Genomic DNA, 14,397 nt, shown 5'->3' on the forward strand with positions numbered 1-14,397 from the left:
CTTGGCTACCCAGGGAGCCCCTTAGGATTAACTGGGTAAATAACAAGGGAGGGTATACACTTTATGGATGGCATAGACTATATTAATAGCACCATCATAAGTGATGTTGCTCAATAGAATGTGGCCATTTCCATCCCCTTAATCAGGATGTTCCTGATAAAGAGCAGGGTCGTAGGATCAACACAATTGGTCAAACTTAAGTCATTCATCTTAGCACTGGATACCCTGACCAACAAATAGATCCGTCCAAGCATGTTTACAAACTCTTGGACTGTTTCCCAAGATTTACTTCCTTTGTAGTAGATAAGTCTGGGGAATATCTTGGCTCACAGGTGCCCAAAATGTAAACCAAAGGTACAGGTGTCTCTACATATGGTAAGGCCATAATAAAATGCCTCATCAGGTCTTTCCTTATCTCATTTGGAGTTGCAGATGTTACTGATAGTGACCAAGACACATGCTTCACTTCTCACAATACATAGTACTTAGCTCTTGAAAAAAAACATTCAATGGAACTTTCATCTCCTTGACAGGACCCAGAGAACCCATTAAATTGAGAGGCATAATGGGCTCCTAAAAGAATTTTTATTTAAGTTATAAAGTGATAAATAGATCCCCTGTTTAGTGTCGCTATTTCCACAGTGACCGATTAGTCCGAGTTCAAGCCCTCTGGGAACATACAATCCCTACACCAATGCCATAAAGTTCCCTCATTTGCCTTCATTGGCCATACATTTGGGAACACTTCTAAGATTCATGTTTTTGGTGACCGCTTCACAACATGGCCATTTACTTCTGGTGAAATGCCTACTTTACTTCCTAGGGAGGCATTTCTCCTCTTTCTAGTCTAGTTTTAGTCATCACTGAGGTCTAAATGGATGTCAAGGCATCAAGGGTCAATTGTACTGTAAAATACAGAATTCCATATGTGGCCTTTACAACTTTGACACTCACAGGGCCCCAAAGGCCTAGCTGTGAGTTTCATTGCTTATGCCAGTTTATGTTCCTCCAACCCAGTGGGAAAGGCTCCCTTCCTAGGTAGTTCCTCCATCAGCCAGAACAACTGTACTTCACCTGGCCCTGGGCCCAATGGGTCTTATTATACTGTCAGTCCATAAAATTATTCAAGCAACTAAGTCATTGGTTATATGGGTATGTTCACATTGTAAAAATTTACAATTCGTATATTTTTCTGTTTAGATGTTACACTACCATAAAAATTTTAGAAAATGAGTTTAAAAAACCGAAATTGGTGTAACACATACTATTAAGAGAGTAAGAATTATAAATGTAAGCTCTCATACTCTAATTCAAATTATAGATGTGAGCTTTCATATTACCAAGATGTGTATTTTGCATGTAATCATATCTGTCTTTGTCTCTGTCTCTGTCTTTCTCTCTCTCTTTCACACACACACACACACACACACACACACACCCACTCTCCAATATATGTCCAAAACATACTCTGGACCATCATTCTCCAACTTTTGTGTGCATAAGAATCACTTTAAAAGTTTGCTAAATCCTGATTATTGGTCCCAATTCCAAGAGTTTCTGATTCAGCAAGTCTGGGGTGGAGCCCACAGATTTACATTTCTAACAATTTCTCATTTATTGCTGATGCTGCTAATCTGAAGACCACACTTTGAGAATCACTGAAGTAAATATAATTAAATCAGAAAAACAAAGGAAACTCTTATCTTAGGGTTATAAATGTTTAGATGAGCTTGAAATATCTACTTTAATATTCAACAATTTCCATTTCTAGGACTGGAAACTTGAAAAGTGAAGGTGCGTAGTGTACAAGACAAGTGAGATTTAAAAATTATTAAAGTCATTATAAGTCATTCTGAATGAATAAATTAATCTGAGGGTACAAACAGAACATTATGTTTATGAGAAAAATAACAATGTTTTATAAAGCTATTTACTGGATTTTATAAAATTATATCAGTGATATGTATTGCCTGACCTAATTAATTTTCAAATGTTCCCCAGACTGAAGGAAAACACACATTGAAGGAAAAAAAATCCAAAAGATCAATCGTGATTCAAAATATAATTACATACGTGCCTTGTAATAACTCTGTCTGAAAATGAAAATACATTGATGTAATAATTGATATGACAACACATACATCAGTTCTATGAAATTATTTAGATAAATTTGCAAACAAGTCTTTTTTAAAACTAATTTCCAGCCCATCTTTGGGTATCATGATCCCAATTATTTTACCATATATATTGTATTGTAGAGATAGACATTTAAAAGACTTGAACTGTGTGCCAGTCACCTGAGACTTCATGAACAAATCTTATATAATACTTAAAACTGCTGTGAATTAAGTTGCATGTCCATTTGAAAGAACAGGAAACTGTAGCTAAGTATATTTAAGTAACTTACGAAGCATATAAAGATGATAGATGGAGTACGCAAGATTTGGATTCACCTCTGTTTGATTTTAAAGCAGAGTCCTGTCCAATTTAATCAATTTTTTGAGGGTGGCTGGGCTGTAAGCTTCATGCTTATCTTTAGGGAGAATCTAGATAAATACAAAAACACAGATGTCAGATAATTAAAAAATGAACAGAGAAGTAATTACTTCATTGTATTTTGGAAAAGTAAGTTCCACCATGCTCCTAGGGTCTGAGGTCCTTCCCATGCCTTAGACAAGTCTCTCTCTTAATAGTTAACAGTTTTCCTACACCCAGTTACCTCTACTGCATTTAACTGCCCTTTGTTCTATAATTCTCAGTGCCAGACGTTACCAATGTTTCTTCTTACCTGAGTTTTCTTTCATCAAACAACGCACCGCAAACCAGCTCTAGGTCACTACTCTGATCACATTCACTCTGGCATTGAAACTTGACTGAATTTTATCATTCCATAGCTTCATAATGATTATAACTACAACTGGCCAGGCGCAGTGGCTCACGCCTGTAATCCCAGCACTTTGGGAGGACGAGGCGGGTGGATCACGAAGTCAGGAGATAGAGACCATCCTGGCTAACACAGTGAAACCCCCTCTCTACTAAAAAATAAAAAAGATTAGCCGGGCATGATGGCAGGCACCTGTAGTCCCAGCTACTCGGGAGGCTGAGGCAGGAGAATGGTGTGAACCCGGGAGGCGGAGCTTGCAGTGAGCCGAGATCACGCCACTGCACTCCAGCCAGGGCGACAGATCAAGACTCCGTCTCAAAAAAAAAAAAAGCAAAAAAGATACAACTGTACTATTACTATTGTTAACATTTAGTGAGCCTTCATTTTGTGTCATCCATAAATGCTAAACATATGCTAAACATTTTGCATTTCTTATTTGGTTCAATTTACACAACAATCCTATAGGGTAGGTATTAGGATTTTCCTCATTTTGGAAAACACATAACTGAGGCACATAAAACAAAGCAACTTGCCCAAGGATGCACAGTGAATCTTTTGATGACGCTGGTGATGGTGATAATGACAATTATATGAATAACTTTTGTAATTTATTGAGCATTTTACATGTGTCCAAAAATGTCCTAAACACTACATATTTTCTCAATGGATTATTTTATCCATTTAAGGTAAAAACTATTTGCTTTGTTTTGTCTGCTTGCTTTGTTTCCCTTTTCTGATTTGGGGGTACATGTGCAGGTTAGTTAAATAGATATATTGCAAGATGGCGATGTATGGGCTTTTATTGAAGCTGTCACCCAAATAGTGAATATAGTACCCAATAGGTAGTTTCCAACCCTTGACTCCAGCCCTCCTTCCACAGCTTTGGTGTCTCCACTGTCTATTGTTTTTATCTTTATGTCTATACATAAAGATGCTTAGTTCATACATATCCAATGTTTACCTCTCACTCATAAGTGAAAACATGCAGCATTGCTTTTTCTGTTTCTGTGTTAATTCACTTATGATAATGGCCTCTAGCTACATCCATGTTGCTCTGATGGATATAATTTTGCTATTTTTTGTGGCTGCATAGTATTCCATGATGTATATGTACCACATTTTCTTTATCTAAACTGCCATTGATGGGCACCTAGGTTGATTCCATGCCTTTGCTATTGTGAATACTGCTGCAATAAACATACAAGTGTAGGTGTCTTTTTGGTAGAGCACTTAATTTTCCTTTGCTTATATACCAAGTAATGACATTGCTGGGTCAAATGGTACTTCTATTTTTACTTTTTGAGAAACATTCAAACTGCATTTCACAAGGGTTGAACTAATTTACATTCTCACCAACAGTATATAAGCATTCCCTTTTCTCTGCAATTTTGCCAACATCTGTTATTTTCTGACTTTTCAATAACGGCCATTCTGATTAGTGTGAGATGGTATTTCATTGTGGTTTTGATTCATATTTCTCTCTTGATTAGTGATGTTAAGCATTTTAAAAATCTGTTTGCTGGCCACTTGTATATCTTCTTTTGAGGAACGTCTGTTCCTGACCATTGCTCACTTTGAATTGGGTTATTTATTTTTTTTTTCTGTTGATTTAAGTTTCTTATAGATTCTGGATATTTGTCCCTTGACAAATGCACACTTTGCAAATATGTGTATGTGCACCCAATATCAGAACACCAAGACTAATAAAGGAATTACTACTAGAGCTAAGCAAGGAGATATACAGCCACACAAAAATAATGAGGAACTTCCACACCCCACTGACAGCCTTAGGCAGATCATCAAGGCAGAGCACTAATAAAGAAATTCCAGATTTATATGGACACCTGACGAATTGGGCCTAATAGATACCTACAGAATACTCCACTCAACAGCTAAAGAATACACATTATCATCTGCAGACAGAACATACTCAAAGATTGGCCACATGGTTGGCCATAAAAGTAGTCTCAATAAATTAAAAAAATCAAAGTCATACCAAGCATCATCTCAGAGTACTGGGAAATAAAATTACAAAGCAATATCAATGGGAACTCTTAAAACAACACAAAAAATGAAAAGTAAACAACTTGCTCCTGAGTGACTTTGGGGTAAACAACAAAATTAAAGCAGAAATAAAAAAAAAAGCTTGAAAGAAATGAAAACAAAGAGACAACATAAGTCAGCATATCCAAAAGATAATTCACCATGATCAACTGGGATTTCTTCCTGGGATGCAGGCATTGTACAATGTACACAAATCAATAAATGTGATTCACACATTTATTCAACAGAACCAAAAACACAAAATATAAAATTATCTCAGTTGATGCATCAAAATTCAGGAAAACCCAACATCCTTTGATGATAAAAACCCTCTACAAACTAGGCAATGAAGGGATATATCTCAAAGTAGTAAGAGCCACCTATGATAAACCCCAAACCAACATCATACTGAACAGGAAAAAGGTGGAAGTATTCCCTCTGTAACTGTGGACAAGACAAGAGTTTCCACGCTCTCTACTATTTAACAAAGTATTGGGAGTTCTAGCCAGAGCGATAAGGCAACGGGAAAAAAGAAAAGGCATTTAAATAGGAAACCAGAAGGTCAATTTATCTCTCTCTTCACTGATGATATAACTCTATACCTAGAAACACATAAAGATTCCACCAAAAGACTCCTAGACCTAATAACTTCAGTAAAGTTTTATGGTACAAAATCAACATGCAAAACCAGTAGAATTTCTATACATTGATAGCATTTCAATTGAGAACCAAATCAATAATGCAATTCCATTTACAATAGCCACAACAATTAAAACACCTAGGAGACCTCTTATAATCAAGGAAGTGAAAAATAGCTACAAGGAGAACTGCAAAACACTGCTGAAAGAAACCATAGAATGACACAAACAAATGGAAAAATAGTCCATGCTCATGGATTTGAAGAATCAATATTGTTAATATGTTCATACTGCCTAATTCAATTTGCCTCTCCAGGTCTTTTAGGGGAAGCACTTAGGACATTTATATTCAAGATTAATATTGATATATGAGGTTTTGTTCCCATCATAATGTTGTTACATAGTTGCATTTTAATGTCAGCTGTGTAGTTGCTTCATAGAGTGCCTGGGCTATGTACTTACTTGTGATGTTGTGGCAACAAGTATTGTTTCTGTGTTTCGAACTCCCGTAAGAATCAAGTCAATAGATGAGGATCCAGTTTCATTCTCCTACACGTGGCTTGCCAATTATCCCAGCACCATTTGTTGAATAAGGTGTCGTTTCCCCCACTTTATGTGTTCGTTTGCTTTGTTGAAGATTAGTTGGTTGTAAGTATTTTGGTTTATTTCTGGGTTCTCTATTCTGTTCTATAGGTCTATGTACCTATTTTCATATCAGTACCACGCTGTTTTGGTGACTATGGCATTACAGTATAGTTTGAAGTCAGGTAATACGTTGCCTCCAGATTTGTTCTTTTTGCTTAGTCTTGCTTTGGCTATGTGGGCTCTTTTTTAGTTCCATATGAATTTTAGGATTGTTTTTGCTAGTTCTGTGAAGAATGATGATGGTATTTTGATGGGAATTGGATTGAATGTGTAGATTGCTTTTGGCAATATGGTCATTTTCACAATATTGATTCTACCCATCCATGAGCATGGGACATATTTCCATTTGTTTGTGTCATCTATGATTTCGTTCAGCAGTGTTTTGTAGTTTTCCTCATAGAAGTTTTCATCTCCCTGGTTAGGTATATTCCTAAGTATTTTCTTTTTTATTTTTTGCAGTTATTGTAAAAGGGATTGAGTTCTTGATTTGATTCTCAGCTTGGTTGCTGTTGGTATATAGCAGAACTACTGATTTGTGTAAATTTTGTATCCTGAAACTTTGCTGAATTCATTTATCAGTTCTAGGAGCTTTTTGGATGAGTCTTTAGGGTTTTCTAGGTATACGATCATATATCATCAGCAAACAGCGACAGTTTGATCTCCTCTTTACTGATTTGGATGTCTTTATTTCTGTTCTCTAATTGCTCTTGCTAGGACTTCCAGTATTATGGTGAGTAGAAGTGAGAGCCGGCATCCTTGTCTTGTTTCAGTTCGCTGAGAGAGAACTTTTCCCTGTTCAGTATTACATTGGCTGAGGGTTTGTAATAGATGGTTTTTATTACACTGAGGCCTTGTATGCCGATTTTGCTGAGGGTTTTAATCTTAAAGGGATGCTGGATTTTGTCCAATGCTTTTTCTGCATCTTTTGGGATGATCATGTGATTTTTGTTTCTAATTGTGTTTATGTCGGGTATCACATTTATTGACTTGCATATGTTAAACCATCCCTGAATCCCTGGTATGAAACCCACTTGATCATGGTGAATTATTTTTTTGATATCTGTTGAATTCGGTTAGCTAGTATTTTGCTAAGGATTTTTGCATCTATGTTGATCACGGATATTGGTCTGTAGTTTTTTTGTTGTTGTTGTTGTGTCCTTTACTGGTTTTGGTATTAGGATGATACTGGCTTCATAGAATGATTTAGGGAAGATTTCCTCTTTCTCTATCTTGTGGAATAGTGTCAATAGGATTGGTACCAATACTTCTTTGAGTGTCTGGTAGAAATCAGCTGAGAATCTGGCTAGCCCTGGACTTTTTTTGTTGGTAATTTTTTTATTACCATTTCAATCTCGCTGCTTGTTATTAGTCTGTTCAGGGTTTCTAATTCTTTCTGATTTAAGCTAGAAGGGTATATATCCAGGAATTTATCCATCTCCTCTAGGTTTTCTATTTTATGTGCATAAAGGTGTCCATAGTAGCCTTGAATGAACTTTTGTATTTCTGTGTTGCTAGTTGTAATATCTCCCATTTCATATTTAATTGAGCTTATTTGGATCTTCTATCTTCTTTTCTTGGTTCAAAGAACTAGCTTTTTGTTTCATTTATCTTTTGTATTGTTTAGTTTGTTTATTTCAAATTCATTTAGTTCTGGTCTGATCTTTGTTATTTCTTTTCTTCTCCTGGGTTTAGGTTTGGAAAGAAAATGCAACAAAACAAAGATAAATAGGTGGGACATAATTAAACTAAGGCGTTTCTGCACAGCAAGAGGAACAGTCAGTAGAGTAAACAGGCAATGCACAGAGTGGGAGAAAATCTTTACAGTCTATACATCTGACAAAGGACTAATATCCAGAATCTACAAGGAATTCAAACAAATTAGCAAGAAAAAACAAACAATCCCATCAAAAAATGGACTAAGGACATAAATAGACAATTCTCAAATAGACAGTTCTCAAAAGAAGATATACAAATGGCCAACAAACAGAAGAAAAAAATGCTCAAGATCACTAATGATCAGGGAAATGCAAATCAAAACCACAATGTGATACCACCTTAAACCTGCAAGAATTTCCATGATCAAAAAGTCAAAAAATAATAATAGATGTTAGTGAGAATGCAGTGAAAAGGAACATGTCTATACTGCTGGTGGGAATGTAAACCAGTGCAGCCACTATGAAAAACAGTGTGGAGATTCCTTAAAGAACTAGAAGTCCTTTTGGTCCAGCAATCCCACTACTGGGTATCTACCCAGAGGAAAAGCAGTCATTATATGAAAAAGATACCTGTATACACATGTTTATAGCAACATAATTCACAATTGCAAAAACATGGAACCAGTCCAAATGTCCATCAATCAATGAGTGGATAAAGAAATTGTGGTATGTGTGTATGTGTGTGTATTATATATGTGATATATATGTGTATATATGTGATATGTATATGTGTATATATGTATATATATGATGGAATACTACTCAACCATAAAAAGAAACAAATTATTGGCTTTCACAGCAACCTGGATGGAACTGGAGACTATTATTCTAAGTGAAGTAACTCAGGAATGGAAACACAAATGTCATATGTTTTCACTCATAAATGGGAGCTAAGCTATGAGAATGCAAAGGCATAACAATGATATAATGGACTTTGGAGACCCGGGGAAAAGGGTGGGAGGGGGATGAGGGATAAAAGACTACAAATTGCATTCAGTATGTAATGCTTGGGTGATGGGTGTACCAAAATCTCACAAATCACCATCAAAGAACTACTCATGTAACCAAATACCACCAGTTCCTCAAAAAGCCTGTGGAAATAAAACAATTTTTTAAAGTAATCAAGTCAATAAATGTCATTCACCACATAAACATAATTAAAAACAAAAAATATATGATTATCTCATTAAGTGCAGAGAAAGTTTTCAATAAAATTCATCATTCCTTCATGATAAACACCCTAAACATACAAGGTATTGAGGAAACATATCTTAAAATAATAAGAGCCATCTGTGACAAACCCAGAGCCTGTATTATACTGAATAGACAAAAGCTAGAAGGATTCCCCTTGAGAAGCAGAACAAGACAAGGATGATGACACTCATCACTCCTATCCAACATAGTACTGGAAGTGCTAGTCAGAGACCAGGCCAGAGAAAGAAATAAATGGCATTCAAACAGGAATAAAAGAAGCCAAATTATGTATCTTCACTGATGATATGATTCTATACTTAGAAAACCTTAAAGACTGACAAAATCCCCTAGACCTGATAAACAACAGTGAATTTCAGGGTACAATTCCAATGTAAAATATCAGTAGCATTTCTATACACCAATAATGTTCAAGCTGAGGAACAAATAACACAATCCCATTTAAAATAGCCACAAAAAGAACAAAATAGTAAGAATACATCTAACAAAGGAAATGAAGGATCTCTAAATGGAGAACTACAAAACACTGCTGAAAGAAATCAGAAATGACACAAACAAATGAAAAATCATTCCATAATCACAAATTGGAATAATTAATATCATTAAAATGGTCATTCTGCCTAAAGCAATCTAAAGACTTAATACTACTCCTGTCAAGCTACCAACATCATTTTTCACAGAAGTAGATAAAAATATTCTAAAATTCATATAGGACCAACAAAGAGCCTGAATAGCCAAATCAATCCTAAGCAAAAAGAACCAAGCTGCAGACATCACATTAACCAACTTCAAACTCTATTATAAGGCTATGGCAACCAAAACAGAATTGCACTGGTACAAAAACAGACATAGAGACCAATGGAACAGAATATAAAACCCAGAAATAAATGAAGCTGCACACATGCATACATCTCGTCTTTGACAAAGTTGACACAAACAAGCAATGAGGAAAGGACTCGCTGTTTAATAAATGGTGCTGGGATAACTGGCTAGCTATATGGAGAAGAACACAACTGGGCCCCTACCTTTCTCCATATACAAAATTAACTCCAGATGGATAAAATATTTAAGTGAAAGACTTCAAAGTATAAAAGTCCTAGAAGAAACCTTGAAAATATCATTCTGAATATTGGCTTTGGCAAATAATTATGACTAAGTCTTCAAAACCAAACACAACAAAAATAAAAATTGACCAGTGTGATCTAATTAAACTAAAGATATTTTGCACAGCCAAACAATCAACAGAGTAAACAGACAACACACAGACTTAGAGAAATTATTTGCAAACCACACATCTGACAAAAGTCTAATATCCAGGAATCCCTATGGAATTTAACTCAAAAATAAGAAAAAATATCTCCACTGAAAAGTAGGCCAAAGGCATGAACAGACATATCTCAAAAGAAGGCATACAAGTGGCCAACAAACATAAAAAATGCTCAACATCACTAGTCATCAGAGAAATACAAATCAAAACAAAACTGAGATACTATCTGTCACCAGCCAGAATGGCTATTATTAAAATTATAGAAAATAACAGATGCTGGTGAGGCTGCAGATAAAAGAGAACATTTATGGACTGTTAGTGGGAATGTAAATTTTGGAAAGCAGTTTGAAAAGCACTTTGGAAAGCAGTTTGGAGATTTCTCAAAAAAAGTAAAAGCACAATTACCATTAAACTCAGTAATTTCATTATTCAGTATATGCCCAAAAGAAATTAAATTGTTCTACCAAAAAGACACCTGCACTTGTATGCTCATTGCAGCAGTATTCACAATAGGAAAGATACAGAATCAACTTAGGTGCCCATCAATGGTGGTTTGCATAAAGAAAATGTACTACATATTCATCATGGAATACTACGCAGCCATAAAAAAAGAATTGAAAAATGCTATTTGCAGAAACATGCATGTATTTGGAGGCCATCATTCTGACACATAAAATCAAATACTGTGTGTTTTACTTATGAATGGGAGCTAAACATTGTGTCTGTATGGAAAGAAAAATGGAAAGAAAAAACACTGAGGACTACTAGAAGAGGGAGAGGGTAATGGGGGCTGGGGCTGAAAAACTACCTATTGTGTACTATGCTCACTACCTTTGTGACAGAATCATTTGTAGCCCAAATCTCAATCTCACATAATATACTCATGTAAAAAACCTGCACCTGTATCCTCTGAATATAAAATAAAAGTTTAAATTATATTTTAAAAATTACTCCCTAAGCATCTCTCGTAGGACTGATCTGGTGTTGATGAATTCCATTAGCAGTTGTTTTTCTGAGAGTCTTTTTTTCTCCTTTGTTTATGAAGCTCATTTTGTCAGGATATGAAATTATTGGCTGCCATTCCTTTTCTTTAAGTAGGCTAAAAGTAGGCCCTCAATTCTTCTGGTTTCTAAGGTTTCTGCACAGAAGTCCCTTGTTACTCTAATGGGAGTTATTTTATAGATAATTTGGTCCTTTTCTCTAGCTGCTTTAACATTTTTCCTTTAGCGTCAACCTTGGATATTCTGATGACTGTGCTTTGGGCATCATCTTCTTGTATAGCATCTCACAGGATTTCTCTGAATTTCTTGTATCTGGATGTTGGCCTCTCTAGCAAGACTGGGAAACTTTCCTGGAATTATGTCATCAAATATGTTTTCCAAGTTTCTTAATTTCTTTTCTCTCTCAGGAATGCTAATACATCATAGGTTTGGTCACTTTACACAATCCAATATTTCTCAAAGTCTTTGTTCAGATTTTTATTATTTTTATCTATGTTGAAGAGCTAATTTTTGCACTGTTAAATTCTTTCTTCTACTTGGTGTTGTCTATTTTTAAGTATTCAAATTGTGTTTCGAAATTTCTGTAGTTAATTTTTCAATTCCAGAAATTCTGTTGTGTTCTTTTTTAATGTGGCTATATTATCTTTCAAATCCTGGATTGCTTTTCTGCCTTCTTTCTATTGGATTTCAACCTTCTCTTGGATATCATTGGGTTTTCTTGCCATCCATATTCTTAATTGTATATTTGTCATTTGAGATATGTCATTCTGTTATAGAGAGTTAAGGTGATAATTTGGAGGTAACAAAACATTGTGGCTTTTTGTATTGCCATAGCTATGGTGCTGATTCCTTTTCATCTGAGGGAACTGATGTTTCTTTTTTTGAATTTGCTGTTTAGATGGAGCTTTATAATTTTTTATCAATTTTTCCATTGAGGTTGTGACTGTGGCGAATGTCTTGTATAACTGATTGTCTTCATTTCTGGTTGCTTTCACAGGGCAAACCATATGTTTGTAGGTTGCAGACAGGTTCATGCAGTGGCTTTCTCAGATGCTGTTTGTTGTAGCAATGCATTTTTCTATTACGGTGTAATTCAGACTGCAGTCCAGTATATGGTGCTTAAGTGTAAAAGCTGGCAGGTAGGCTATTACACAGCATGTACTCATCCTCTGCATGAATGAAGACACCAGAGACTCCCAAAACATGCCCTTTCCCAATATGAGCTTGCCTTCATTGGGGATGAGGCAACCAGAGAAGCATGAAAAGTAGCCTCTTTCAGTGCATGCCCGTAGGGCTCCAATGGGAAGAGACATTGCAGCATTTGCAACAGTTCCCTAAGGAGCGGGGGTGGGTGAAAAATTACACCATCTCCACAACCATCCCTGGGCTATGGTGTTTCCTCCTTTAGAAATTGAAGCCTTTGGCTGGGCGCAGTGGCTTACCCCTGTAATCCCAGCACTTTGGGAGGCCGAGGTGGGCGGATCATGAGGTCAGGAGATCGAGACCATCCTGGCTAACACGGTGAAACCCCGTCTCTACTAAAAATACAAAAAATTAGCCCGGCGTGGTGGCAGGCGCCTGTAGTCCCAGCTACTCGGGAGGCTGAGGCAGGAGAATGGTGTGAACCTGGGAGGCGGAGCTTGAAGTGAGCCGAGATCGTGCCACTGCAGTCCAGCCTGGGCAACAGAGCAAGATTCTGTCTCAAAAAAAAAAAAAAAAAGAAAAAAGAAAAAGAAATTGAAGTCTTTGACCCATGGTGGGCTTTGTTGAGCTGTTCCCCCCTCCTCCCCATGAACACTCCAGGCCAAGAGTTATATCTCCAGGGAACTCACAACTATCTGGGGAACCTTGAGTGCCCTGTTTGCCAAAGTCAGAGTGGGGTATATCTGCACGTGGTTTGGTAGGGCAGAAGCCTAAGGGTGGAAGATCCTGAGCAGGGCAGTGGCACTAAGTGTGCACTGTGGTATGGCACCCACTGTCTCAACCTGGGTCTGAGGGGGAAGTGTGGCATGTCTGTGCAAGGTGGCCCCCTGATTCTTTGTTCCCTGAAAGATCTCTTTTCACAACTGATAGTGTTGCCTGGGTCGTGGGGGAAGAGGGGGTCCTCAACAGCTCAGCAGTCAGATTGACAGAGGGATGAGAGGAGGAGAGAAGAACTCCCATCTACCCTTTCTGCTGAGCTCTGAGCTCCTTGGAGTTTGATTCCAGCCAGAATTTTACTGCTTTTTCTTTCTGTGCACCCAAGCTTCTTCAAATGGGTGCTCCAACAGATCCTGGTTCTCCTCTACTCATTTTCCACTCTAAACTTGTCCATTCACTGTTAATATTTATCTTTCTTCAAGGGAGAACTGGCATGTAATGTCCCTAGTCAGCCATCTTGAAGACTAAAAACTCGGTTTTATTTTTGCTTGTTTTATTATTTAAACAGTTAAGGTTCTGAGAGGTTAAATAATTAACTTAATGTGACAGAGCAAGGATTTCAGTTTAAGTTCTCTAGTTTCAAATCATTGAATTTTCCAATATTCTAAGCTTCTTCTCTAAGCAGAAGTAATTTGTAGACATGTTAATCGTAGCACAGTATGTAGGCGTGCAGGTGATAGGAAAAAAAGCAAACATTATTTATTGCAGAACACCAGTGTGACATTTGCTAGAGATGCAAAACTGAATAAAATAAAACATAAATCTTTGAAACATATTACCTTTTTCCAAACTGTTCTGTATCCCACAATGATGACAGCCATTATAATTGTCCTAAGAACTACTGTGTGGTGGGTTGGGTCAAGATGGCAGACTAAAAGCAGTTCATGTGTGCCACTCTCATAGAAAAAATATAATACTTAAGCTACTGAACACTGACCCTATAGGCCAATCATCTAAGAATTCAAATCAGGATCAATAAAGGCAGCAAGGGGATACAGGGAGCAGAAAGGAGTAAAGCTGGGCACAGCTTATTTGGAATCAATGAGGAGCTAGGAGAAACTCCCCAACATGG

This window comes from Pongo pygmaeus, chromosome X (genome assembly GCF_028885625.2).
Source record: "Pongo pygmaeus isolate AG05252 chromosome X, NHGRI_mPonPyg2-v2.0_pri, whole genome shotgun sequence".
Lineage (NCBI taxonomy): Eukaryota > Metazoa > Chordata > Mammalia > Primates > Hominidae > Pongo > Pongo pygmaeus.